The following is a 6,000-nucleotide window of genomic DNA, read 5'->3' as shown; positions in this document are numbered from 1 at the left end:
ACGACTTTGCCATATACACGCACACACATCCCCCTTTCCAGCCATCGAAGGTACCTGCATGAACAGCAAGAAGGGCAGCAGGCTTTACAGTCGGAGGGACTGTTATCGGCATTGACTGAGACAGAAGCAAATCTTACTAAAGTCATATACTAGACTGATTACTGGTCTGACTGTGCAGTGGCCTATGTAGGCTGCAGGGAGGCTTCTCATGTATGAAGAACTATGATTATTTAGTGCTGCTGAAATGTCTGGTAAGCAGACACACAATGTGCCAGAGCATCATCTGGGATACGAAAACCTCCACTGTTGCTCTCCAGAACTGATCAGAAGTCTCTTTTCCCATTTTATTTTATGTCTGCATGTCTTTAAAGACATACATTAAAAGTTTTACATTTCTGTTTAGTTTTGAAACAACCAAAATAAAATAATACAATAACATCAATAATCAATCTTAACTTTAAAGCGAATGCTTCTGGTTTTCTACTTCTCTGGAATCATCACACCTGCACCGGGTTATATATAATTTAGGTATTCAATCTTCTTGTGTATTCATCCATACAGTAATTATTTGTTTCCCCATACTTGGTATTTAGCACCCATACATTGTGCTAACAATATGTAGCAGATTATAAGTAGCGTTTCTTCAAGCTATTCTCCCTGCGTGGATGTATATGCACGAAATACACAGATGTTTCTCCTGGCTTGGGTTATTTTCAGCTGCGGTTTCTATGCAATTATGTAACATTCTGGGAAATTATAACTTGATCAAATCTGACAACAGATGCATGAAATATAGCAGTATTATTATGTTGGCTATTTATTGTGCACATGTTCATTTATTATGGCAGATAATATTTTTATGGAATGTTAAGAAATATAATGTCAAATCTTTATTGTATGTGACAGAAAACTAAATTATGGGCCCTACTGTTTATTTTATATTCTTCTAAGAGACATTTTAATCTAGAAAGTAATAGTAATATATTCATTCAGCGTCTCTGCTATACTTCATAGGGAGCCTAATGTCACAGCACTCTCTTTGGCTCAAACTTTGGTTTTGTTCAGTCTTATACTTTTTATATATAAGTGACTCCATGCTGCATAAAACAATAGATTGAACTTGAACTTGTATTGTTTGCACAGGATGTTATTTAAATGTTAAATTATGTCTGGAGCTGGAAATGCCAGTACAAATGATTTTCTTGAGGCCCTGACCCTGTCTCTGACTTTTTCATGAGCCTCTGTAACAATCGCACTTGGTCAAATGAGATTTACTGGGTCAAGTGAAGAAATGAACAGAAGCACTCACTGAAAACGCAGCACATAACTTCAAAGGACAAAAGTGCTGTGATCTTTCTTACAGATAAATCACAGATTTGCCAGACCTGCGCTTAACACATTTAAATTATTTCAATACATGTTGAATTTGTGTTTAGGTTACCTTTCACATCCATTTAAGCATACTGGATTGCCAAACTTGAGTGAGTGAACGTTTTTACTGCAGTTGCACACTAAAAGCAAATGTTGTGTTGCCTGAGGTATAAACAGAGAGATGAGCACACTACATAACACCCTATTTGCAATACATTATTCTCTGCCTGCTCTGCTTAAGGAAAGAACTTAAGGATATAGCAGTGGGTGACTGAGCTGATGTCATGCCAGACAACTTCCTCCATTTATAATGGTCTGTCTGGGTATACTTAAATCTATTGATACATTTGTCTGTTGCCTGGCAACACAGACCATGTTTGTGTGGAGTTTTATGGCTACAGTCGATGCTCTTTAACAGTTAGGAAAGCTGCTACCACCCCATCGTTAAATAACATTGTAATAAAACAATACACACAAAATAATTGCTAGAAGGTTCACATTTTACGAGTGGTGTTTTTATCATCATTAAAATATCCTGTAATATAGGCTAAAATATATATGCTTCAATAATTAGTATGTGGCAGGTTTGAAACTACTATGTTAGTAAAATGTATACAAATTAAAAAGGTTTCAGTAATTATTAAAGCTTCTTTGATTCTGATAATTTCTGGGTTATTAAGGCCTGAAGGAAAAAATGCAGTTAAAATGATTTGGGTTTAGACTTTAAATCATAACTGTCGACACCGTTTTAGACGGAACTCTAATTAGTAATAGTTTTCTTAGTGTCAACCAGAGGAACATTTTGAACTTCTTATGGTTTTAGAGGTCAGGGGGGCAGAGAAAAGACTCATAATTATCCTCTAGAGCACATAAATCAACATTGATTTGAAGGATATTCTGACCAGCAGTCTGAAGACATCTTAATTTGGCCAGTTGAGCGACTGGTTATTTGTCAGTTTCATGAAAATATGCAAGAGTCATAAGGTATTAAAAAATATATAAATAAAGTTTTGGTTGTAGGCTTCAGGCCCCTCGCAACCTTAAAGAAAATGGATGGATGTTTTGGTTGTATCTTCTTAATCTCGCCCTGAATCCATTCACTATTTAACCTGCTTTAAGGCTTTAAGTTAGTGTCTTAATTTCTGTGACGTCGGTTGTCTTTAGTTTCATACGGAACATCCCTCTTACCAAGCAACCAGCTCCATTTTCCTCCTGGTTCTACCTAATTAGCAGCAATTTGCTTCACCTCTTCTTATAAGCTCCTCTCACCTGCCTCTCCCTGCCTGACCGTCTAACAGTTTTTAGGCTCTCCGTTTGTTAATTCTGATGTGTTTAACCTCCTGCCCGAGTTTTCTCCTCCGACTTGTCGTCTGCCTTTTTGATCTCGAGCCACACCTGGACTCTTCATTACAGATCAGTGTGCGCAATGGGTACCCACTTCCACTCCTCTCCTCTGCTTTTTTAGCTGGTTCGGGGCGCCAGTGTGTTATCCAAGCCAGATCTCAGAAACGCCTACAACCTGGCTGGTCATTTTGACCATTTGCCCTTTGGGTTGACCAATGCTGGGGGATATGTTGAACAAGTTTGTCTTCGTCTATCTAGATGATATCCTAATTTTCTCCTCTTGTGAGATCAAACACATCACACCACGTGAAAAGTGCTTGATAGACTGTGTCAAAACAATCCCGGCAAGGTGAGTTCAGTGAGGGAATGGCCAACTACCGAGGCCTTCTCCCACCCGAAAGATGCGTTCTCCTCAGCCCTGATCCTTAATCTCCCAGACCCTAGTAGGTAGTTCATAGTGGAGGTGGACGCCTCAGACATGTGGGCGGGGGCTGTACTCTCCCAAAAATCTAAACAGGACCCGAAGATCCACCCATTGCACCGACTCTCTGAGACAGAGAGGAATTATGACCTTGGGAATCGTGAAATGCCAGTCATAAGGTTGGCAATGGAGGAGTGGATCTCAATGTCCAGTCAACACCCACCTAATGGACTACACCCCCTGTCCATTTGTAAACGTCCATGTTGGATGTTCAATGCATGTTTTATGTTGGACTCCTAGGTCCTGGCTCCTATTTATTTGTTACTTTGTACGTTTTGGACTTTCAAGTTAATTACTATTACATGAATGTTTTCTAACACGGAGTCTTTCAGTGTCTATTTTCTGTGTCTTTGTTACTTTGTGTTTCCTTTTGTTTTTGCTTAACCTGATATTTTCAGCCGTCCTTGGTTCTCCCATGTTTTAGCCCCCTGCCTATTCCTACTTTCCCAGCTGCTTCCTTGCCACACTCCAGACCTCTGGTAGCCGTCATCTCCCATCTGCGCTTTTTCACCGTAAGATCCTAGCCGGTTTACTTTCTCTCTATGTGTCTTTCCCCATACTCACCTGTCCTCTCCTCCCCAGACTTCCTCATCATGTCCCATATCCAGTCGCCTCCAAAGTGTTCCCTGCTGCTGACCCCTCGATCTTCCCCCACATACTACTTACAATAAAACAAATTCTGGGTCCTCCTCAAATAGCGCTGATAGTTAGAGCAGATAAACAGAAGGCCACTGGGTAATTCTGTCATCTACAGTAAGGGTGTGCATGCACAGAGATATGTTGCACTGTAGTTGTGCTGTCTAGGTGTGTTTCAGTGTTTCAGCCAACAGGCCCATTCTTTGCACCTGTTCAAGACAGAACCATGAAACAAAATCCCCTGTGGTGTTTTGGGATTGGGACAAAAGTGAAACTCTGACCCTAGCCGAGACAAAAGGGTGCTTCAACAGACACAGACTCTGTTGTATTTGTGCTGCCTTGCAAAAAAAAAGTGTTCACCAGAAAAGAATTGGTTTCATCCACTGAGCAATTCAATCTCTGAGAAATCACATTCATATGGGTCGTAATTATGTTACCCACAGACATTTCCAAAACATGTTTGCTAATGCGAGAGAGTAGCAAATGAATGTACAGTAATTTGTATGGGATCGACATGTGCAGACATGCAAGTGTAACAATTAGTAATTGTACTTAATTACTGAAGCAGATCTATTGTATACTGTAGGAGAACTTGTATCATTGCTGTATTATTTATTGTGTGAGAAAGTGCTGTAGGGCAAGTTGATACAAGCTGTGTGCCATAGGTGTCTGAGTGAGAGAGTGTGGTTTGTATAATTTATTACTACAAAAACACGATAGGACTTTGCAGGGCAAGCACTTCTTCACATATGACATCTTCCAAACGCTTTCAGAACAGAGAAACACAAAATTCAAATACCAAAACTGAAAAATCCATTAAACATTTCAAAGTAACTACCCAAACGGCACTTTATTTTTATGAACAGCTTTTGCAAGTGCCAGCATTTAGCTCAGTTGTTCTACTTTATTTACTATAAAAATACAGTCATATTGTTTCCAGTGTGTCTCCGCCAACACTGAGGGGAAAGTGATTGAATTTTGTCTTCCTTACAGAGGCCGCTTGGACTGAATACAGATCTGCAGTGCCCGAGGTTATAGCCGTGGTGAATGACGGCCCATAATGGCACTTAAAAGAGAAACTTGCATCATTAATCATCTCTTCCTTTCATAACCTTGACATGAGAGACAAGGAAATCCATGTCTATCTGCACACAGACAATAAATACGAATGCTTCACAGATTATTCCCAAACTACAGAATGGATACACTTTAAGGGTACATTTTCCAGCCATCACTCAACTGACTAAAATGAGCCAATTATTTTTTTGTACAACAGCATGCCAATTAGAGAAATGTCTGCTCGGCTCCATTCAGTATATTGTCATGCAGCCTGTTGAAGGTGCTGTGAGAAAACATCTTTTATAGTTCAAAGCCATTAATACAAAATTTGGATAGAAGCAGCATTGTCTGCTGTAAGATCAAAGGACGGTGCCAAAGATAAGTCATTGTGAGCAAAACATTTTACTTAAATAAAATATTTACTTAAATAACTCGAAGGTAAAAGATGTTTTATAATTTGCTGCCATGTTTAATAAGTTTGCCTCAACCTTGTCCTGTATTAAATTACTAAATATTACTAAACTATCCTACTAAGTGTTTTTGGATTACAGTATGTTGTGATGAGATTATGGTCAGAGCATTGAATCTCTAGTTCAGAGGCAATGATTTAATTTTCTTTTTAGTTACAGTATTTTTGAATGCTACCTTTATGAAAGCTATTGAACTTTTTCGATGATATTGTATATTTTCTATAGATCACACATTTCTATGGCACAGGCGTCTGTAACAGCCTAACAGCAGTGCAGAGATGTTGCCATCTAAAGGTTTTCATCGGAGGGACGCCCTTCAAACCAGTTAGATAAGGTCAATTATACCAAACTGCCTGATGGCTACATCAGTAGTGTTATTATTTCCTGTAACTTCTGTCTAATAAGAAAGAGAGAGGCCTGTTAGCTTCATCCTTACACCCACAATTGCATCTGGCTACAGCATGTATTTTAAGAAGAAAACCTTAATGGTCCTGAACTTATTTTATTTTGCAGAGGTCCTGTCAGCACTGGCAGCAGTGCAGATATACAAAAGTCTTTCAGTGAGGCTTTAAACTATTTCTGCTTGATATGTAAGATTATCAGTGTTCTTTTTATTGTAGTTTGAGAGTGACTAACATC

The sequence above is a fragment of the Channa argus genome, chromosome 2 (genome assembly GCF_033026475.1).
Source record: "Channa argus isolate prfri chromosome 2, Channa argus male v1.0, whole genome shotgun sequence".
Classification (NCBI taxonomy): domain Eukaryota; kingdom Metazoa; phylum Chordata; class Actinopteri; order Anabantiformes; family Channidae; genus Channa; species Channa argus.
The sequence above is the reverse complement of the archived record's forward strand: the minus strand, read 5'-3'. Positions refer to the sequence as shown.